The sequence below is a fragment of the Callorhinus ursinus genome, unplaced genomic scaffold (assembly GCF_003265705.2).
Source record: "Callorhinus ursinus isolate GAN/ISIS: 27379988/994484 unplaced genomic scaffold, GSC_fseal_2.0 scaffold17, whole genome shotgun sequence".
Classification (NCBI taxonomy): Eukaryota; Metazoa; Chordata; class Mammalia; order Carnivora; family Otariidae; genus Callorhinus; species Callorhinus ursinus.
In genome coordinates, this window is record NW_027397079.1 from 38,706,010 (window position 1) to 38,729,930 (window position 23,921).

At 45.5% G+C, this 23,921-nt stretch overlaps 1 protein-coding gene and 1 long non-coding RNA gene across 14 annotated transcripts in view; one reads left to right on the plus strand and one right to left on the minus strand.

Annotated features, from left to right (window-relative positions):
• The window catches only part of ANK1 (ankyrin 1), a 213,718-nt gene that overhangs the window by 136,326 nt on the left and 53,471 nt on the right, over positions 1–23,921 (minus strand). The window lies entirely within an intron of this gene.
• LOC141374365 (uncharacterized) lies at positions 23–13,438 on the plus strand. Its single transcript, XR_012381188.1, has 2 exons — positions 23–168; positions 13,136–13,438. It is a non-coding gene; the product is annotated as an uncharacterized lncRNA (long non-coding RNA).

Sequence of the window (23,921 nt, forward strand, 5' to 3'; positions counted from 1 at the left end):
GCTAACCGGCCCTGGGTCTGCAGGGACCTGTGGCTCTGGCCCTGCTTTTCACATGTTTTCACAGGGGTGGGGGGGGGGCTGTGTTCCTTAATTGCTGATTTGCAGGGAATCTGGGCACAACCTTAATAACATCGGGGCCAAAAATAACAGCGTTCCTGGGAACCAGAGGTGAGTCACCACCAACAGCGGCCACGAGGGGGGGGGGCAGGCCGCTCCCCACACCACAGCTGCCCAGAGAGCCCCGGCTAGGCCCATTCCGGGCCGAGCGGTTGCGGGCCTGCCTTGGGAAGCCTCCTTTCCCGGCATCTGTCCCTCACACAGCCAGATGAGGTGGCATCTGCCCAGATGAGAACACTGCGCCCTTGGAGTAGCAGTTGGTGGCTGGCAGAGGGGACGGATGACCCAAAGGAGCTGAGCTGTAAGGCCAGCAGAACGGCAGGCTCCCTGGGGCCTGAAGTGGCTTTGAACGGCAGGCTCCCTGGGGCCTGAAGTGGCTTCGGCTGGATGGAGCTGCTCCGTCTGTGCCGTGGGTCCTCGTTTTCTTTTCTAGAGGCACATGGTCGCACTGAGGTAGTCCGGCCTGAGAAGGGTCCCTCCGGCCTTGTCACATGCCTCTCAGCCTGCCGCTAGACTGAGACTGGTCCAGGTCCCCTGACAGGCAGCCATCTGGCTTCGGAGCTTCTCTGCAGATCCAAACGGGTCCTGCTGTGAGGGCACAGCTGTTGTGGAAAACGCCACGGAGGGCGCTCTGGGAACCCCTGTTTGCCACACCAGCTAGAAAGCCCTCCAGTGGAGGCCAAGGCCATCTCCAAGCGGACCAGCACCTGACATGGTGTGGGGAGGGCGAAAGCAGGTTCTGGGCCGCATCTAGACTAAAAATAACCACCACAATCATTACAGCACAAGTCCTTACAGATGTCTGTTGAAGCATGTAATTCCAAAGAATGGCTTGCTTTTTTTAAGGGGCCTAGAAGGCTAAAAGATGTAAAAGCAGGTCCTGTTAGGCATGACTTCAAACAACTCTACCACAGGACAAATGGTCTTCCTTGGCAACAACTATTGGGCTAGGCTAGTCGGTGATGCAGAGTGCTGGCCTGCACCCCACTCGGGTGCAGGAATGGGTTTGGAGTCAATTGTAGAGGAATCGGTACATAGCAAGCACTCAGTAAATGTTTCTGGAATGGATCCATGGTTGTCACCAGCAGCATGATAAGAGCAAGAGGCCATTTCACCATCCAGGAAAGAGAAGAGACTAGTTTCCCGTCTCTGAGGAGAAAATGTCAGCAAGTAAACATAGCGTGTAACACGATTTAGAAAATGCCCTGTAAATAGAAACTCATTTCAAATCTTTGGCAAGGGTAGACGTCAGGCAGCCTTGATTCTTTGTGTGAGGTGCTTGTGTGGTGCTTCCTGCAGCAAGACAGTCCCTCACAGGTCCCCGAGCCCCAGGCTCCAGCAGCTGAGCGGCTCCGAGAATCAGGGCGCCTCAAACTTATCCCCAGAATGGGGCCCCCCTTGGCAACGCAAGGCTCCTCTCCCATGGATACATCAAGGGGGGAAAGTGGCCCGGCACATGTGGGGTCGACCAAACAACCAGGCTAAAGGGAATGGGACCTGCAAGCAAGCAGCTGGGTCTCAGATAACTGGACCCACGGTGTGCTTGAGATCCCCGAATTCCTCCCTGGAGCAGGGTTCCCGGGACAGTCAGGTGTTGTGTGGTGTTGCATGCATTTTGTGATGTGGGTTGAAGTGATATCTGTCACTCTCTTGTCAGCAGGCAGCTCTCCAGAGCTTTCATAAGCTCTCTGCCACAAAATACCTTTCTCCTTTCTTAATCTCTAAAAGGGAGACACAAAGCTGTCTCAGTGTGCAAAGTTCAGGCCCAGGCTATTTCAGGATTGTGAGGATGCCTTGAAAATTCAGCAGCCCCTCCACCCCAGTCCTTCACAAGCCCCTCTGCTCTTTGTTTGGTTTATTTATTTACATGCAAGCTTATACCCAGTGCTTCGTGTGTGTGTAAGCTTATACCCAGTGCTTACTGTGTGTGCTGTTCTTTTTTTTTAAATGTTTTTTTTTAAGATTTTATTTATTTATTAGAGAGAGAGAGAAAATGAGAGATAGAGAGCACGAGAGGGAAGAGGGTCAGAGGGAGAAGCAGACTCCCTGCTGAGCAGGGAGCCCGATGTGGGACTCGATCCCGGGACTCCAGGATCATGATCTGAGCCAAAGGCAGTCGCTTAACCAACTGAGCCACCCAGGCGCCCCTGTGTGTGCTGTTCTAAGCACTTGACATTCACTCATATAATCCTGAAAATTCCCCTATGAGGGATTCACTATCATTAGGCCCAGTTTACAGATGAGGAAACTGAGGAACGAAGTGATCAAAAAACTACTTAAGAACAGGCAGAGAGCCAGTTTCCATCCCAGGCAGCCTGGATCTAGTGTCTGGAGGCCAGCTCGGTCATTTTGCTTTGGGATCGACACTCTAATTTTGTTCACAGTTAGCCAATCCATTTTCCTTAATATTAATTATCAGTTAATTGATTTTCCTTAATATGAACTTATTCACTCCATGAATGATAAGCACAGAATTCAACAACTGTTGAATGTTTCAAGTACTCATTTCAGGTTCTATTTTTCAGAGATGATAAATAAGTCAATAAAAGAAGTTTTTAATAGGTTTTTATTATAAAACTAATAAGACATCCCCATTGAAAAACATGTGAAAAATGGAAGGTAGTGCATATAGTCTTTCATCTGATTCCTTCTACCTCATGTCCCCACCGTCCCCAGACAGATGTAAACACCATCCTGAACTTTGTGTCTGTCATTCCCTTGCTTCTCTTTATAGTTTTACCACTTCTGTAGGTATTGTTTAGTTTTGCATGTTTCTCTAACTTTGCATAAGTGGAATTATGCTGTACAGATTCTTCTGCTTATTTGCACTTTCTATGCAACATGATGTTCCTGAGATTCAGCCAGGAGTCATTTATTAATTTTCACTGCTGTACGGTATTCCATTGTATGCAAACAACACAAATTATTTATCCATTTTACTGCTAATGGAATCTGAGCTGTCTTCAGCTTTTTGCTATTAAAACATTACCGCTATGAGCTTTCTTTTAAGAGCTTCGTGCTGCACATTGCAAGATTTGTCTAGTGTGAATGCCAAGCAGGAGCAGAATTACTTAACCGAGTCGTACATACGTCTTCAGCTTTACTGGATAACGCTGAGTTGTTTTTGAACCTGGCAGTTCAATCTGTACTCCCAATAGCAGGGTATGCAGTTGCTCCTCAAGCTTGTCACACTTTTAAACTTTTGTCAAACTGGCAGGTGTAAAATGGTAAGGCATTACCGTTTAATTTGCATTTCTCTAATTACTAACAGAGTTGAGCATCTTTTCACATGTTTATAGGCCACTTATTTTTCATCTTCTGTGAAATTACTGTTAAGCCCTTTGCACATGTTTCTGTTCTGTTCTGTTGTTTGTCTTTCTCTTATTGAGCTGTAGGAGTTCTTTATGTAGTCTGGATAGGAATCATTTACCAATTACGTGCATTGCAAATACCTTCTCCCAGTGTATGGCTCATCTTTTTCCTTTTTAAAATATTATCTTTCCAGGCACCTGGGCAGCTTATTTAGTTAAGCATCCAACTCTTGGTTTTGGCTAAGGTCATGATCTTGGGATGGTGGGATCGAACCCCACATTGGGCTCTGCTCAGCCCAGAGTCGGCTTGTCCCCTTCCCTTCCCCATGTGTTCTCTTGCTCTCAAAAAAATAAATAAATAAATAAAATCTTTTAAAAAATAAATAAGATAGTATCATTTGATGAACAGAAGTTGTCAATTTTAGTGTAGTTAAATATATCAATCATTTCCTTTGTGATTGGTGCTTTTTCTGTCATGTTTAAGAACTCCTTCCCTAACCTGAGCTCATAAGTACATTTTCCTGTATTATAAATACTTTATAGTTTTGATCATTATATTTAGAAATTTAAATCCACAGGCTTATTTTTATGCACAGTGTGAAGGAAGAGTTCTATTTTTTTCTATAGAGATCCTTGATTAACCTAGCACCGTTTACTGAATAGCCCATCCTTTCTCCATTGAAGTGCAGGGCCATCCCCATCATATACGCAGGCTCCACGTACAGGAGTCCATTGGGAGCTCTCTCCTGTTACCCATTGGCCTGTGCATCTATCTCGCTGCCAATATCACAGTGTCTTTATTGCTATTGCTTGTTCATAAGCTTAATATTGTTTGTAATTAGTCTTAATACCTCCTTGCTCTAGTCCTCTTTAAAAGTATCAAAGTTTTTCACCTTAAACAACTAGAAAAAGAAGAGTGTAAGAAACCCAAGAAGAAGAAGATAATTAAAAGATCAGAAACCAATGAAATTGGAAACAGAAAACAATAAAGAAAATCAGTAGACTGGCGTAGACACAAAACTAGACAAAAGAGAACTGGGGTCTATTTATGCCTTGCATTGAAATATTTGATTTTAGTTTTTGATTGGTACGTTCGAAAATCCATTTTTAGGAACTTAATATAATATTAGCCCTTGTACTGAATCATCATATCTAGTTATTGTGTTTATGAACTACTTAGTAGTTTATATTATAAGCTTGAGAGTGTTTCTTTTATAGCCCATCAATTTCACACTTACATAAAAAACGTGTTTTGAATATGTAAAAAAAAAAAGTATCAAAGCTTTTCTTGGCCCTTTGCTCTTCCGTGTACATTTAGGAAAATGCCACATACACACACACAAAAAAACTCTAGGGATTTTGATTGCAATTATGTAGAATTCATTTATCAATGTCAAGAGAATTGACTTTATGATATTGAATATTTCAATTGTATATACATAGTACTGTGTTATCTGTATATACCTTTAGATCTTTCATGTTTTATAATCTTATAATCTTACCCATATTTTTTAGGTTTATTCCTTGGGACCTGAAACAAGATCTTTTATTTGATTATATTTTTGTTTGGTTATTGCAGTGTATAGGAATATTATTAATTTTTATATCTTGAACTTGTAGCCACCAGTTGGGTTGAGCTTTTTTATTAGTCCGAATAGTTTGTGTCTATAATTCTCTTTGATTTTTCTCTACAGACAATTATTAATCACAATTGAGGACATTTTGATTTCTTTTGCAGTTTTTGTACCCCCTATTTTCTTTCCTTGTCCTATTACATTGGGTAAGACATCCAGTACACTGTTGAATGGAAGCAGTGATATCAACATATTTATCTAGTCACTGACTTAAATGGGGCTGCTTTTTTAAAGCTCCATCAGTAAGTATGATGCTGTGTAAGTTTTTGTGGGTACCATTTATTAGTTAAGGAGGGTACCTTCCGGCCTCAGTTTATTAAAAGTTTTTAATCAGGAAAGAATGTTGAAATTAAAGTCTTTGTTTTCCTTTTCTGTGAAGGTGTTGCATTGCATTAATAGATTTTTCCAAGGCCAAACTATCCTTGCATTCCTGAATTAGACTCTTCTCGGCCACCCTGTAGTACCGTTGATGTAGCACCACCGAATTAAGAGTTGCAACGTTTTATGTAGGATTTTTGCATTCATAAATCATATTGGTTGTATTACTTTGGTACTGCTGCATGACACATTACTCCAAACTTTTAGGAATTTAAAATACACGCAGACTTCTTACTTCACAGCTTCTGAGCATCAGCAGCTCAGGACCAGCTTATCTGGGAGTTCTGGCTCAGAGTATTTCATGAAGTGGCAGTCAAGATGTCAGCTAGGGTTGCGGTCATCCTCCCACTTCATTGGGGCTGCAGATTCCACTTTCACAGTCCTCAAATGCCTATTGGTAGAAAGCTTCAATTCATCATCTCATGGACGTATTCTTGCGTACCCTCATGACGTGGCAGCTGGCTTCCCCCAGAGTCATCCAAGAGAACACAACAGAAGCCACAAGCCTTTCAGTGACCTAGTCTGGACATCATGCATCTTCACTTCTACCATATCCTATGTGCTAGAAGCAAACCACTAAAATCCAGCCCACACTTGAGGGTGAGGGCATTGCCAAAAGAAGTGTGTCGAAGAATCTGTAAACCTATTGTAAAACTATGATATTGGCTGATTATTTTATTTTATCTTTTGGTTGCCTCATCATGCTATAATAAACTCATAAATGAGCTGGGGGTCACCTCTCCTTCCTTCTCTAGTGTCTGCAATGGTTATGAGGGGTGTTCATTGTTGCCTGCAAAATCATCTAGTCCTCATGTCTTATCCAAAGAGATGGTGACTATAGGAGAGGGAGGCTACTGATTTGCTCTATTTAATGCTATATGTGTATACAAATTTGTTAAGAGATCAAAATTTGGGGAACATATTCCAGATTCGGAAAACTTGGCTCTCATTCTCTTAAACCTTACACATCTTCATTCACTCAGCACTGGCCTAAAGTGCTGCAAAATTCTTACATTCAGGCAAAACGTAAAATAGAGAAGTGACCTCATTCTTTTAAAAAAGCATTTCATCATGAAAAGTTGGAGAAATTAAAAGCTTAAAGAGGTTAAACCATAGGCACTTAGTTAATAAAGAAAAATAATCCAATGGTAGACTCCCACTTATTCTGGTAAATGTAAGATAGTAGCCCATAAACTTTTTGGTCTTAGGACCCCTTTACCTGTTAAACATAATTGAGGACCCCATAGAGCTTTTTTGTAAATATTATCTTTATCAATATTTACTGTGTTAGAACTGAAAACTGCAAATTTTAAAAACTAGTATGTACTATTTCATTTGGACATAGCATAATAAGCCCGTTTTGCATTAACACAGATAAAATTTTCATGAAAAATAATTATATTTTCCAAAATAAAACAAAAATTTACCCAGCAGGGGATTGTTGCTTTACACTTTGCAAATCTGTTTATAATGTCTGGTTTAAGAAAAGACAGCTGAATTGTCATGACTGTTTCTGCATTCAAGGGGTTGCAATATGTTGTTTTGGTGGAGGTAGCCGACGACCTGGCCTCAGTCGGGGAAGGCGGGGTGTTTTCACCTGTGTTCCATTAGTGGAGTACGTTCTTGTTAGACAGCACACCAGAACTCCGCAAGCAGTCCTCACTTAAAGGTTAGTTGCGGTGTGAATCTCGTCAAATGTCCATCAACTTTTCCTGTTCTTTACACTGTGAGGGAATGAGAAGGAAAGGCCAAATGACATTTAGTGTGGTGAGAACAGGCTCGGCCTCAGAAGCTCCAGAAAGGGTTGGGGGGGCCCCCTGAGTCCTTTGAAACTGCAGATTGAGGTAGTCGAATAGTCTCTGAGGGCTGAGACTCCTGGCACCAGAGGATGAGAGACTGGACAGGGACTCCTGGGTCCTCGTTGTGAAAAGGAAACTGCGGCCTGGGGCAGAATGTGATTTGTCCAGGGTTTTTGCAGAGCAGAGGCCCCCATCCCCGGCTCTTTCCACTACTGGGTGAAAAAAAGGGGGAGGAAGATCAACAGAAGAAAGAGGAAGAGCAGTAAGGCAAAGTTCTAAGGCAGCAGACCATGACCGACTCCACTTGTTGCATGTGTAATGAATCAACTGATGGATCTCTTAGGCCCTTCCTTGCCTCAGAAGTCCCTTGTTTATGCCTGCATTTTGCCATTCTCTTGGTTGGACAATCCCATCATCAAGAGACATGAGAAAAAGGTCATCAAATTCAAATCAATAAAACTACTTCCTATCATTTTTTTCCTTTTTTTAAAGATTAATTTATTTGAGAGAGAAAGAGAGAGAGAGCATGAGCAGGGGGAGAGAGGAGGGAGAGGGAGAGGGAGAATCTCAAGCAGCCTCCCGGCTGAGTGAGGAGCCCTACTCGGGGCTTGATCTCACGACCCTGAGATCATGAGGGAGAGGTACTTACCAAGGTCACAGAGCTAGAGAAGGAGGCCAGGTCTTACTCTGGAGCTGTTCCCTCGTAACCACAATAGCATATTGCCTCCAGAATGGCAGTGGGTCGCCGGTAGCTTCTCTGAATTTATGCTCCCCTGGAGTCCAGCGTGGAAAATCCAGTCATCATTGTCCCACCCCTTTTGACTGTCGCACCTCCTTTCACTGAACATCTAAGCCAACACTGGAGCCTTGTATCCCAGAGCAGGGACGTGGCTTCATCAGCTTGACAGGAATGGTGGTTAAGAGCTGGCTGTGTACTAACTAAGACGGGTCACGCATGAGGGCGGGGGTGGTCATGAGGTCAATGACAGCCATGGCGCGGGGGAGTGCCAGTAACATCTCTGATCATCTCTAAGAGATTCTGAGGTAAGAGGTGGAAATCTAAGGACATTAACTTCCTCTTATTTTTAAATTTGAGGGTAAAATACTGGTCTTCCAGGGGCCCTCGCTGAGGAAAGTCAGATTTATGTCATTGAATTCTCTTCCCTACATGTGTCTACAAGGGGGAGGAAAAGAAAGGGGTGCACTGGAGAAAGTGGGGTGGGGGGAAACGGAGAAGGGGGGAAAGGAGGAGGGAGAGTAAAAGGACTGCTTTTCTGGAGGAAGAGCCTGTTGGGCCTGTCCCCAGGTCTGCATCTATCTGCTCGGAAGCTAGACCCACAGAGGCGCTTCTGCTGCAGAGGCTCAGAGAGCACAGCACATCGTGACTATCTGCTGCACCAACTCAGACGTCTCTGCTGCCCACCCACCCTGCAACTTCCAGTCCCACCCAACTCCCATGGGGTATTTCCACTCTGAACAACTTCTCCTGAAAGCCCCTTGTCATGGTAAATCCCTGGGCTAGGAGTCAGACGGTCTCAGTTTGAATTGAGTCTTTGTTACTTTAGGCTCTAGAACCTGGGACCTGCTACTTACCCTTTCTGGACCTCAGTTCTCCTCATCTGTAAAATGGGTACAAAAATACCTTCTCTTCTTGTTTCACAGGATGTTTATAAGGATGTCAACAAGTGCTTCATCTAAAAGCACTTTATTATTATCAACTGAAATAATAATCATTCTTCTAGATAATACATGCCAAGAATGATAAATGACCTATTTTGTGCATTTCCCTGTGCCTGACAATTCAACAAGCTGGGGGCTTTTTCAGCAGTATCCAAAATGCCAGTAGCCTCTGGTGCCCCTTCACCTCCTTGGGCATCCATAGATTTCTCCAAGTTGAATTCCCCATCCTATCCAATTGGGAGGAACACACTTATTTCCTTAAATACACAGTCAATGGGAATTTGTCATAAGATGAAAGTTTTTTTAAAATAATCAGATAGTTTGGGAAAATGATAAAATAGCTCATCATCTCACTGTCTGAATATAACCACTATTGTGACTGGAAGACTATATAGAAACAGGGTCATGAACCCAGGCTTTGGAGTCAGAGAGACCCGGGTTCTGCCACTTAGCAGCTGCAAGACCTTGGGACACCTTACTAACGGCTCTCAGTCCCTGAATTACCTCTGCCCTGAGATAAGAATAGGGATGCTCCTTCCGGTGGGGGGGCGCTGCTGAGAGGAGTAAGTGGGAGTAACACGTGTGTAGAGCCCCACCCCACAGCCAGGGCTCAGGAAATGCTAGCTGCTGTTATTAATCTAGTGCCTATCCCCGCAGACTTTAAAAAAATGCATACATAGTACATGTAAACATACATATGGTTTCAAAAACAGGAGTCATGATGTTTTATAACCTGCTTTTGGTAACAACATATCAAAAATGTTTTTTCACATGAGGAAAATGCACATCTTTTCTGTGTCATCTTTTTTTTTTTTTAAAGATTTTACTTATTTATTTGAGAGAGAGCATGAGAGAGAGAGAGAGCATGAGCAGTGGGGGAAGGACAGAGGGAGAGGGAGAAGCAGTCTCCCCGCTGAGCAGGGAGCCCGATGCGGGACTCAATCCGAGGACCCCGGGATCATGACCTGAGCCGAAGGCAGACACTTAACTGACTGAACCACCCAGGTGCCCATCTGTGTCGTCTTTTAACGCCTGCAGGGTAAGGCGTCCTCAGGATATTTGTGACCTCATTTAACCCGCCCCCTATTGCTAAACACTTAGATTCTTCCCCCATTTTTTTTTTTTGCCAACTTAAACAATGTTACAATTAGTATCTCTGTGCTCTTACATGTGATAATTTCTTTAGGATCTTTCCCAGATATTTTTCTAGACTGGCTAGAGTCAAAGGTTGTGAACATTTTTGAGGCTTTGAAGGGCTGTGTTAATTTTCCCCCAGAAAAATGTAACTGTTTTCTTCCCTGGCTAGACATGCGTGTTTGTTTGTCTGTTTGTTTGAACTCTTTGAAAAATGGACTTCTTACTGTAGGATTATCATTCCACAATACTGACCCCACTGCAGGCCTGTCTTCGTCTTGCTTGGGGGCCTGACATGGACAGCCAGGCCCATGCGATCATACCAATGTGGCCTGGTGACACGCTTTCAAGAACTGTCCCTGGCCAGGGAGTTGTTCTTAATCCCCACTGTGATCTCATTCCTTACAGTTTTTACTGTATCTTCTTTGTGCATCTTGCCAGTTAAAGACCACCTGGTTTGGCCATTACATATGCTGCCTTAGCAGAGATTTATTTACCTAATTATCCCAACCCTTCAAGGATCCATAAAACAAACACTGCATTTACAGCAAATACACACCTCTGTAAAACAACCTCTAAACCAGCGGGAGGTTTCCATCTTATAATAATCATGGTAATAATGTACATTTGTAGAGCAATTCGCAGTTTGCAAGCATAATGATATACACTATGATGTGTAATACTTAAAACAATCCTGGGGTTTTTATTATCATTAAAAGTTATTATTATTTCTGTTTTACAAAAGGAGAAACTGCAACTCAGAACATCATACTGAGTTGCCCATGGTCCTACAGCTAATTAGTGACTGAGGCTGGAATCTGTTCTTCTGACTAAATCCTAGTCTCTCACACCACACTGCTTCTCCTACTTTGTGAACATAAATTAATCATGTTGTTGAGGGTTAATTGATCACTGGTATTCTCCTACAGGGTATCCAATGGATGGGGGGGTTGGGGGGTGGTTAGAGGTGAGAAGGAAGGAAAAGAGAGAGACAGAGAGAAGGAGGGGGGAGAGAGAATTTCACTTTGAGTTTCCTAAATTTTAGCTTTACCTCTGATCAAACGATAATAACGTTTAAAGTTGAATATTCTGGGGGCGTCTGGGTGGCTCAGTTGGTTAAGCATCCAGCAGACTCTTGATTTCCGCTCAGGTCATGATCTCAGGGTCCTGCAATCCAGCCCCTAGCCGCGAGTCCCCAGTCCCACTCTGCACTGGGTGTGGGTTCTGCTGGAGATTCTTCCTCTCCCTCTATGCTCTCTCTCTCTCTCAAGTAAATAAATAAATATTAAAAAAAAAAAAAAAAGGCAGAATATTCTGTCTCAGGATCATTCTGCAACCCGGAGGGCATTTAGACTCCTAAAATCTTCAGTTTATGCTTTCAGATGTGGTACAGATAGTCTGTTTATTTATAGTCTGGCATTTCCTAAACTAGGCAGTGTTTGGGGAGGAAGTCAGCCATCCTGACAAATGCTGAATGTTCACAATTCAGCTGAATAATCAGTGAATCTAAAGTTTCATGGTAGAAGGTATAAAGGTGGAATGCTCTTTTTTATTCTCCTCAGAAAGGTAGATCCCAGGCCTAGCGGCTCAGACTTGCTCCTCCCTTCCCTCGGGGCAGGGATCTGGCCTGCCTGGAAAGGAGCTGGGCTCCCACAGGGAAGCCATCTGTGGCTCCACGGAGGCTGCCCAAAAGCCAGATCAGTGTCTCTTTTAATGGCCCACACACCCACCGTCTATGGGCCAGGGACTGCGGGTCCTTCATTTCACACAGGTTCATCGAACTCAAAGTGCAAACAGACCTTAAAGATCATCTAGTGCCCGAATCCTTCTTCTGATCTCCCCAGCAGGGAGTGGGGCCACCTCCCCTTGACCTTCCAGAACCACGTGCCCCAGAGGCTCAGAAGGTCCCTCCTCGCACACAGGGGCTCCCCCACTTCGGTCCGGGTTCTGCCCACCACATCCTTCCTCCCAGGTCTAATCCCCACATCGCTCAGACTGCCTCCCTTCTGGGCCCCAAGCCCAGGTCCTGCCCAGGGTGGGAATAACCACGGTGTCCACCTCATGGGGCTTCTGTAAGGACCAAACGAGATCGCGCATGGCCAGCGCTCCCCAGGGCGCCTGTGCATAGCAGGTGCTCAGTAAATGCAGCCGTTATTATGCGACTTCATTTTCTCCAAGCCAACTTTCAGTCTGTCCACGCTTCTCAGGGTCTTTCACCTGGGCATCCTGACCAAACACTCAAGAGAGCAGTTGTGATTTCTGTCCGTCCGAATACATGTAATGCTCCACCTCCCCCAGAGGTCAGTGAACCTGCTGGCCAGGTCTGCAAATGGGAAACTGGTAGGTTAAACAGTCCCCGGCTGAGGACCATTTGTCTCTCTGGGCTGATCTTGCTCCATTAAGTAGCCTACTTTGGGTAGAGTTGTTCAACTAGTTAAGCTGTTCAAGTCACCTAACTATTATCATCCGACGCAAATGTCTTCAACGACATTAGCAGAGACTCTGCCAATATGAAACATATCCAAAATAGAAAATCAAAATTTTATATTAAAAAATAAATATATGGAGAGCTCTAATGTTTTTTTTCCTTGCTGAAATGGCTGGTCTTGCTGCTAGGAGTCCCGGTCTCTACAGTATTCTCCTTTTGCTGAATGCCAGGCACATTTGTTGGTAATATAATCACTTTGTTTATGATATAACCACCATGTGGCATTTAAGAAATACTTCATTTCATTGTTGTTATGTGTGTACATGTTTGTCTCCTTTATTAAAAGGAGAGCTCTTTGGGGACAGAGATTGCAGTATATCCATCGCTAGATGTCATCCAAGCACAGGGCTTTAAACATAATAGATGCTCAGTGATTACCCGTCAAGTGGACCATTAATGTATGCATGCATGGAAAAAAATGAGTGAATGAATGATTTCTCCCAATAAATTATTGTTGAGTATTATAAAGTAAATGAGTTTATTTAGGCAGGACTCATTCCTGGTGAACCCATGCTAGCTGCCAGAGACCATGATTTTCCCCTAACTGGTCATATACCATCTGTTTAATAATCCATTCTAAATTTTTTTTTCCAGGAATTTGGCATTGTGAAACCTGCTTTCTTGAGAAGTGAGACATCTACCTGCTTCCAGTCTCCTCTGCAGTTCTTCAGGACTTCACCAATATTCCCAAGAGTGTCTCTGTGGCCACATGCCCATTTACTGGACACCGGGAAGGACCTGCTCCAGACAAGGAGACCCGAGGCCATTCAACACTTGTGTACTAACGTAACGGCTGGTCTGAAACAAGGTGGATCAGTTCAGTTGAGCAGACTCTGCAAAGTCTCCAAACTTTTTAAATCGTACACTCTCATCAATAAAAATATTTTTGAGCATAAACCTTCAACATAACAAATATTTATTTATCTATAAATCATATACAAGTAATACTGCAGCAACATATTTTATACAGTGTAAAACATACAATGAAATAGAAAATTTTAAAAAAGATGAGATATTGTCTTGCCACATCTTCTTGCACAGTGCTGGGGTACCATGGACCCCACTTTGTAGACCACAGGACCAGAGCTTACCATCAGGGTAATGAACCAATTCCCCTGTAGGACACTGCCCTCTGGAGCCACCACGGGCTCATATCCTTAGCTCTCCAAGCACCTCCCAAATGTGTGCCACTGGTCACACATTGACCAGGAGCACAGAGCAAGAGCATGGGCAGGACAGGACCGTCTGGGTGTGAGCTCCCTCCTGCCACAGACTCCCATGGGCCCCTAATCCTGGGCAAGTTGCTGAGTACCACAGAGCCTCCATTGCTCGTATCATAGAGGAAAGCTACTACCTACATTTTGGGCTGTTACGAGGATTATGAGGTGATATGTGGAATGAGTGGGATGTGGGCACAGAACTGGTGTCCAACCAACGTCTATCTCCTCTCATGTAGGGTGCATGCTCTTTTACTTAGAAGATAGTGACTACAAGAAATAAAGTCACTTGGAACTCATCAAGAGCCTCCATATTGATGCATGGAAGTATTTCTCTTCTAGCCGGTAGCTGAAGATATAATTACTTAGAAACGCTGGAAGGGACAATCTAGGGAGAGGGAATGGTTGGTGGAGATAAGAAAGGGAGTGGGTGTTAATGAGCAACACGAGAAAAAAGGCGCCCAACTTGGGAAGGAAACAGACATATTAACTCAACTTTTCCGCCCTCCACTTTTTCCTCCGGCGAAGCGGTCTTTATATTAGAGATATTTTTTAAATGTAGTTTTATTTAGATTTAAAATGTACCGTGCAATATTTAAGACATACAGAAAAGGACAAAGAAAAATGCAATGCACAGCTGTGTGTCTAATACTCAGCTCAAGAAATAAAACATTGAAAACAGTTAAATCCACCCTCTGCACCTCCTTCCCAACCCAATTATATTATTTTGATATTTATCACTCCACACACTGCTATACACCTTTATAACATACGTATGTATCCCTAAGCAGAACAGAGTATCGTTTTGAGTATTTTTAAACTTAAAAACTATGTCTTGGGGCACCTGGGTGGCTCAGTTGATTAAGCATGTCTGCCTTCAGCTCAGGTCATGATCTCAGGGTCCTGGGATTGAGCCCCCCTTCAGGCTGTCTGCTCAGCTGGGGAGTCTGTTTCGCCCTCTCCCTCTGCCCTCCCCCACTCCCATCCCCCACCCCCGCTCATGCTCTCTCTTTCTCTCAAATAAATAAATGCAATCTTAAAAAAAAATCAAACTGTGTCTTATTATTACATTATTAGTATCACTTTGGTTCATTAACTCATCCATGCAACACATATTTATGAAGTGCCTACTATACTCTCTGTGTAGTGATTAATTGTAATATAAAAGAAAATCCCTTCCCTTCCTGGTCCTAAAAGATGTCAGCACAAACTACATGAAAAATGATTCCTTCGCAAAATCATTTTCAGGCTTGCAAATTCTTACTGCTTTCATTTCACTATTTCCACAGAAAACTCAGAGATCTGTTAGCAGGCAGAGCGATGATGGACTGTGATTCTAGAAGTGGGGCATAAAGACATGTCAGGAAGGCCTGAGTCCTCCCTCAGAGAAAGTGGGTGGAATGTCTTGGAGAGGCGGGAAATTCAATGCCACCTTCACAGGTCTTATTTTTCTAGACAACAGCGTTCAGCATAGAGCTCTTGAATCCCATCCAAGGGAGTTTAGTTATCCAGGCATCTGTGTAGGAGTTTATGCTAAAGAGACTGCTAGCCTTCCCTGTTCTATCCACACACAGCTGTTAGGTGGGGAAAGCTGGCTCCAGACCATTCCATCTGGCTCTAGGGCCTGCGTTCCCCTCGCAGGCTGTGTGTCTCCTCAAGGCTGAGGACTTTGTGGGCCTCCCTTCTTACCTCCCCCTGGTTACAGTGGGTACAGCAAGAAAGCGAGGCCAATTTCGCAAATCACCAGCAGAGTAACCCAATGTGACAGTTCAACCCTTCCAGTTTTCTGTCACACAGGCTTCTGGCTAAAAAGATTTTCCAGGTCATGGTCTTCTTGTCCTTTGGATTAAGTAAACAAAACTTCTACAAATATGAATCATCAATACTCTATTCAACATTCACTGCAATTTTTGGTAAGTTGCAAAGCTCCTCCAGCCTCTGTTCCCCACCGCCCCCCCACCCCCGGGCCGGTCTCTGGGTCACACTTTCACTTTGATCACACTCATGCCAATGACGCGCATTGATCGCACACCTACATTGTGGGCGGGAGAACCTCCCTTCAGCACCCACTGTACAGAAGTCAGAGTGATTTTTACCAGTGAAAATGCAGTGTTTCTTAGGTCTTTAGATGGATGCAGAGTCAGGTGAGCAGTGGTGTTAGTACTGATCCTGCCCTAAGCAAAATGCAGCCAAGGCCGAGGCTCCTCTTTCCTGCCTGTAAGTAGCCATGCAATGCTCAACAGGGCCCCCTCTTGACGCAGCCCCCCATGCTCAGGGTCCCCCGTGCAGCAGCTGCCTCTGAGAACTGGGTCCTACTGGCTGAGGTGAGCTTCAGAGAACACACTCAGCACTGGAGAACAGCCCCCCCTTTACAGGTGATTTCAGACAGGGTCATGGGGTCTCACTTCCGCCCCACTCCCATTCCTATCCACTAGTGAATATACACAGGAGATCACCAACTGATCCCCCAAAGTCCCCCTCCAAAGAGGCCTGCCACCTTGGGAACTCCCACCACATGCTGATGAAGGGCACCCAATCCTAGAGACAGGAAAGGTCATTTCAGGGCCTCTCAGGGCCCCCGAGATGTCACCAGTTAGATTCTTTGTCCTCCCTTTCCTGCCTGTGTGTTGCCCAGGACAGGTTTCTCGGGTCCATCTCACTGTCTGTGACCCTGCGGGTGCCCAGGGTCTCATTCCCTGGGGTCTGAATCATTCACTCTTGTAAGAGCCTCGGAGCCTCCCCAGATCCCCCTGGCTCACTCGTGCTGGATGGGACTCAACGGCAGAGCCCACCTCCTGCCGCTTGGAGTCACCTTTCCAGGCCTCCAAGTGGGCCCAGCGCTGGTCTGTGAATCTCCCCAGGCACACCCTCCCCAGGGCCCCTGCGAACTCAGTGTGTCACCAGCACCCGGGCGCATCCCTTTCTTAATAAGGGACGATGGCTTTGTTTTTTTGTCTGGTTATACTAATAAATCATTTCATTGTAAACAGAAGATACCAAGTGAAAAAAAGAAACTGAAAATTACCCATAAACCCCTTTGCCATGTGATAAACATTATGTATATTTTGATACATTTGCTTAGAGTCCTTTTTCTTGGCATATGAATAAAACATATTTTTTCCAAATTGGATTTACACCGTGTATCATGGTTTGTACCCCGTCATTTTTTCAAGCCTTGCTGTAACAATAAACACATCCCTCTCATTCTTGTCTCTGTACCCCAGGCATGCTGTTCTCAATTCCCTGTCCTGCAAAGCCTTGCCTAATAATCGCAGTCTGTACTAATTTCGCTCCTGTCAATATGTTCAGCCTTTGTCGTACATTTTGCATAATTCAGTGCTTGATATATTGTCTTGTCCTTTCTAATAACTTGGAGAATTGGTCTTAGGTTCCCGCAATTAATGGAAGTCCCTAAAGGTCAGCAACCATACTTCACACAGTATTTGCTAATTTTCAGATCACTTCCTATTTTGCAGATTCTGTGACACCCCGCCCCGCCCCCCCCGGCCACAACTTTTGGTGTTTCTGCACAAAAGTGGAAATCCTCACATAAAACCACCAGAAGCCAGGAATGAAGACCAAACTCATGGTGAGAACACTTTTGTCAAGCTCACCCTAGAAAAGCATGAGGCTCACATCTTGTATTCTCATAACTCAACCCTGCCCTTGGCTGGTGTTGACGTAGCATCGTTCCTTCAAGAGCATGGGTGAAAGACTAGAACCATCCTGGACCCCAGCTGGAGTTGTACGGAGGCTGGGCCCCCCTGAAGCCAAATGACTGGAGTGTCAAAGCAAAGCTAGAGTAAGAGGCAAAATCTCCTCACCCTCCTCATAATTTAAAAATAAATAAAATTAAAAAGGTCTCTAGAAGAACATTTAGGTTAAAAAGGACTGCAAATTAATGACAGTTATGGTCTAACATGAAAATAGCATTTTTCTGACCCATTCTACAAAGGTAATTCCCTCTGCTCCCAAACATAAATACACACGCACACACGCACACACACACACACTCACACTCACACATTCACCCTGCTGGAGCAAGAAAGACTAACCTCCTGTTATTAATAACAGAGTGAGATCATTCACAAGTCCAATTTAGCCCAGGGGCCACAGAAACTAGTAAGGACACTTTATATCTGGCTTGTTGGGGGCATTTTAATTCCAGCCCCTCAGCATCCACTTAGGGTTACCAGTCCTCCATCACCTCACATCTAATGCTTCACCACAGAGCAAAGGAGGAGGAGGGGGCACAGCAAGTCTGGGGGCTGCTCCCTCTTCCTTCCAAACGCCCCACCGTCCCTTCCTGCTCCCCAGCCCTGACCCTGCGCTTGCTTAGCTGTGTGACTTTGACAAATCACTTTACCTCTCTGGGCCACTTCTCCCCATTGGTACCCGCACTGTGGTCTCTTCCAGCCCATGGGCCAACATTCTCTGAAATACCTTCTTCACCTGCACCATCTCCATATTCCAGATCTGAAAGTGCTGGTCTAGGGCGTGTGACGGGGGTAGGGGACAGTAGGTGCCAGCGGTGTGGCCCTTAACCTCTATCTCCTGCCTGACCCCCCTTTCCTTGGGCAGGGGCTCAGGGACACCTCAGGTGTCACCTCCTCCATGAAGCCTTTCTTTCCTTGTAATTCTCATCATTATCATCACCACCACCAGATGGAGTGAGTCTTCTCCTCTTCCGTGCTCCATGTATGTCTTGTTTCTTCCTCTGTGGTGAGTCTGATACAGAGGGCTCTCATGTCCTTGAACCAGTAGCACAGTCGTGCCCTTGGGTGCCACTGTTAATTGGATTATTCCCGCTCACACTGCACCAACAGGGCCTGGGAGAGGGCACTGGCAACAAAAACAGGGGTGAGGGGAGGAAAGGTGTTGGCAGGCTGCTAATCCCCTGGGGAGCCCCAAAGACAGAGGGGCAAGGACAGGTTCCAGCAGAAGCTCCTCCTGTTGGCTTCCCGCCAAGACCCCGGGGGACACTCCCTCCCTACTCGGGTCCAAGGGCAGAGCTCCCCACCCACCCCCACACTGCCTGTCCTCCCCAGAATGCCCCCTGGCAACCGCTGGGCCATCTGGGTCCCAGCGGCCTCAAACCTGGGGTGCCTCACTGTTTAAAATAAAATAGAATAAATCCTATTCTGACCCAATTTTAGAACAGTTAGTGAGGAGTCAGTGTGGGGAGGGCCCCCTGCTCAGTGCACAGCCTGCCACCGACCTGTGATGCCACTTCCCCACCCCCGCTCCACCTTCAATGGGGACCACTGTTTACACAGCAGGGGTATTTGGGGAAGCACCTTCCTACATCTGTGAGTTGGTTTTCAGAAGCTTCCTCCCCAAGGCTTCAAGGGGAAACCTCAACTGTGGCATTTCCGAGAAAAAAACAATCTGAGGTTTCTTCTTGTGGCTTTGCGATCTTAGCTGATGTTTCTGAGGGGCTGCAGATATATCACCTATTGCTCCTTACAACCTCATGAGTGCAGCCATCACTACCCTCATTTGGCAGATGTAGAAACTGAGGCCCAGAGAGGCTAAGTGCTACTTGCTCAAGGCTTCGCTGCAATGACCAGAGCTGGACTGGAACCCAGGCAATCTGACTCTAGAGTCCAAATCCTCACCACCAGAATCTACTTTCTTCTTGTCTAACCCGTTCTGTAAGATCTGGCATTTATAGTTTCCTGGGACAGAGTAAATAGTCTTCCAAAATTCAGATTCTCCTTTGGATTCTCCATTTGAAGTGCACCAGAGGACCTCATTGTTTAAAAGACTCTCGTTCCCTGGGGCACCTGGGTGGCACAGTAGGTTAAGCATTGGACTCTTGGTTCCGGCTCAGGTCATGATCTCGGGGGTTCATGGGATCAAGTCCTGCGTTGGTCTCCACGCTCAGCCCTGAGTGTGTTTGAGATTCTCTCTCCCCTCTCCCTCTGCCCCTTTCCCTGCATGCTCTCTCTCTTTCTCTCTCTCTAAAAGAAATAAAATAGGGGCACGTGGGTGGCTCAGTTGGTTAAGCGTCTGCCTTCGGCTCAGGTCATGATCCCGAGGTCCTGGGATCAAACCCCACATCGGGCTCCCTGCTTGGCGGGGAGCCTGTTTCTCCCTCTCCCTTAGCTGTTCCCCCTGCTTGTGCTTTCTCTCTCTCTCTCTCTGTCAAGTAAATAAATAAAATCTTTTTTCAAAATCATAAATAAATAAATAAATAAAATCTTAAAAAAAAAAAAAACTCTCATCTCCTAACTGGTCTTTTACAAGAAAAATCTGACATGAAAAGTTATTTCGTTTTTCTAAGTGAGGTTTCCCTATCCTTGCCTAGAGAGTCGCCAGCCAGTATCAATGAATGTATCTAGTGCATTTTGCCTGGCACACAGTGAGCCCTAAATAATTATTTGTTGAATCTAATTTTGGGCCTGCATGAATCCAACTGAAAACGTCCAGTCAGCCATTGCTTGACCCCTCTCCAGCCATTTGCCTGTCAAACTGGGACTGCCCAATATATGCCCCCACGGTAGACATCTAGACCCAAGAAAAGACCCTTCTCCTTTTCTTCAAAATACACACACTTCTACAAAGTACACGGGCCACCAGAGAAGCATGCAGTTCCTCTCTGGGGTCATCTGCTCCTGATGAGGCTTATTAAAATAGGAAACTATTTTAAAGCTAAATCATCAATCAAAAGCATTCTCCATTCTGGTGTGGCTGCTTTCCACAGATAATAAAACCCCATCACTTGCTCCAAAGAAAAAGTGACCTATATAACAATGACTGCATGAATAACAATTAATCCTCCATTGAAATGTTCAAAAGCTGGAATTGTGGTAAAGCCAAGATTCCCAGGGAGTATCAGGAGCTGGTGTTTTGATTGTAAACTTGGAGCAGATAAAGGAAGGGCTATCTGAGATCAGAACTTTCAGGGATAGGACTCAAATCCCAAATGGCAGGTACATGGGGGATGATGTGGTCAGACCTGAACAAGAAAAAGCAAACGGTACCTGGTGCCCAAGGAAAAACACAGGAAACCAGCTGTGTGTCAGTTCTGCTTGAGATGCCCCCTGAAGAATAATTTTGTAGCTGAATCATACAAGAATAAGGTTGGCAAGGACTTCACCATGCCAAATAACCAAGGCGAGGGCTGTGTCTAAAGTACTCTCATAACCCGTGAAGAGCAATTCACCTCAGCCAATGGCTGTGGGTACAGAGCCACGTGGTTTTCCTCACCAAATGGATTAATCCTTTTGGTCACATTCTTTATCACTGGATGTAGAAGCTCAATGGTGGTGCCTAATGTGTCCCCAAAACGGTCTCCCAGGAAAATAAAGTTGCACCAAACGATGGTGAAGGAAACTGTAAGATCCAAAACAGTGACCTGAGAGCTAGGAGACCCTGGTTTTGGCTTGGACCCCAACATTGACTCTCTTTGAAGCTCTGGATGAGTCCTCTGACCTCTCTGGATCTCCACTTTCACTCTCCCAGCTGTAAAAAAGCCGAGCAGCTCTCATCTGGAAAGTGTGGGAGGCTGTGGTACCCATCAGTTCCCCTGATAACAATTAAGCCCAGAGAGTTTCTTATAACATTTCACATAAACTTAGCACATGACCTGGCAATCCCACTGCTGGGTGTGTATCCAAGATAAATGAAGTCTACGTTCACACAAAAACCTGAACACCAATGTTTACAGCAGCTTTATTTATAATTGTCCCATACTGGAAGCAACTCAAATATCCTTGGGTGAGGGAATAAACATGGACACGACCATATGGTGGATCACTGCTCAGGAATGAAGCATTTATACAACATGAGTGGATTTCAAATGCATTATGCTAAGTAGAAGAAGCGTGAAGCAAAGTCTACATACTGCATGATCCCATTAAATGACATTCTGGAAAAGGCAAAACTAGAGGGGTGGAGAACGGAATTGTGGTTGCAGGGGAGGGGATGAGGGAGAACTTGACTACAAAGGGGCAGCACAAGAAAATTTGGTGGGAGAGTGATAGAACTGTTTTGTGTCTAGATTGCTGCAATGATTCTACACATTTGTCACAACTCAGGACTGAGCAAAAAGAAAAGTGAACTTTATCGTAATTAAATTTAAAAAATAAATATTAAAAATTATTTTAAAGCTCAAGCCCAGATCCTCCAAGACTGAAAAGAGAGGAAGACTCCCCAAGGAAGAGAGAGAGAGTTTATTAAAGAGAAGTGTCCCCAGAGTCAACTCCAGTTCCCAAGAAGCCACCCACCCACTGCCACTTCCCAGTGGCCTCACGGGGCCCTGCTGCCCACACACCAACCATGCCCTTGTTCAAAGCTCCCAGCTCATCAGACGCCAGACCAGAACATGTCACGTGACTTGACTAAAAGCCCAGGGCCAACAAAGGGGAAATAAACCCAGAGAGTAAAGCCCAATTCATTGGCTACCTGCCTAGTTCCTGCTCCACGTCAATGAACCAAAGGCTACTTCTCCTACAACCAGGCTGGCCAAAGACCTGTAGACCCAAAACCGCAAAACCAAAAGGAGCGACCTTGGTACAAAGGCCCAGTTTCCCAGCCCCTTCTCCTGAATGAGAACCCACTTCTTCTTGATTGATTGACACTGGGAATGCCCACCCCCTTGGAGGAACTTTTCTCCAGCAGGATTGCCAGAGAAAATACAGGATGCCCAATAAAGTTGAATTTCTGATAAACAATGAATAACGTTTGATATAAGTATGTCCCCTGAAATATTTGCATGTATTTTTATTCGCTAACTCTGACAACCCTAACCTCCATCCATAGGGGTATGGCCTCACCTCCCACACATCAGAAGGTAATCTGTTGTACCCCCATCAATCTAGATTCACACACCCCATGTTGTTCATCCTAGCACATCCCCTGGGGATTCGAGAACCGGCTCTGTCAGGCAAACCTCTCTAGAAACATGACCCCAAAGCAGACCAAGGTGCCAAGGAAGGGGGAGGTAAGTTCATGCAAATAGCATGCCCTCTCCAACATCTACTCCCTACCAGAAGCTGGACTCCAAGGCCAAATGTGGATGGGGTAGATGGGAAAAGGCAAACCTAGCCTGAGAATCCATTCACGAGCTGGCTGCAGAGAGGGCACCCAAGCCCTCCCAAGCCTCCCCCAACGATACATCAGATCCTCTCAAAGGATATCATGGGTCACCCCTAGAAGACTCCCACAGAGGGACTCTGCAACCAGTCCCCTTCTAGGTCTTCCCCAGTTACCCCTGGGTGATTCACGGTGGTCTTTTTTTTTTTTTTTAAGGGGCGGGGAGGGGCACAGGGAGAGAGAATCTTAAGCAGGCTCCATGCCCAGCACAGAGCCCGATGTGGGGCTCAATCTCACCACCCTGAAATCATGGCCTGAGCCGAAATCAAGAGTTGGACACTTCACTGACTGAGCCACCCAGGTGCCCGAGTCACAGTGGTCTTACACTTTCCAAAGCCCTGTGATTACAGCAGGTGTCTGGGGAAGGTGCCACCCACAGGCCCCCACAACATATGAACATGGGTGATGCTTCCTTTCTGGGGCTTTTTATTTTGCCATTGACAAAGGGAAAATCTGTCCAGAATTTATATTAAAGCCTCCAGCAAATGCTAAGCAGCTGCTCTGTGAGGTTGACGAAACAAGGTTAAACTGAAGCCTGGGCTTTGGGTTAGCTGGGTTAGCAGGAAGGGATTTGTGAAAAGAAAGATGGCCAAAGGTGGGAGGATCAGATCATGCCCTGCTCCGGGGGTTCTACAACATGGGTTAGAGTTCTCAGCAGGGGCCCAGATGGTGTCTCAAGTCCTCGTCTCGTCCCATGGTTCACCACTCACACCGTTACCGAACATTCCTCGAGCCCTTCTGTGTTCCAGGCACCGGGCTAGTGCTGTGGTTACAAAGATACAAAACAGTGCTGGCACTCAAGGAGCTCACATCCCGGGGACCACCACCACCACAACAGGCCAAGATGAAAACAGAGCTGAGTCTGGGGAGAGGGGCTGCAGTGGGCAGGCGGGCTGGGTTTCCTGGAGGCCATGTGTGAGCTGGGTCTCAAAGGAGGAGGAGGGGCACGGCTTGGAGATTGGAGAGGGATGGCACTCCAGGCAGAGGCCTCAGCCTGGACAAAGTCATGGAGGTGAGAAGCTGAGAGTGTGCAGGATGTACCCGGCAGGACATGGGAGCATGAA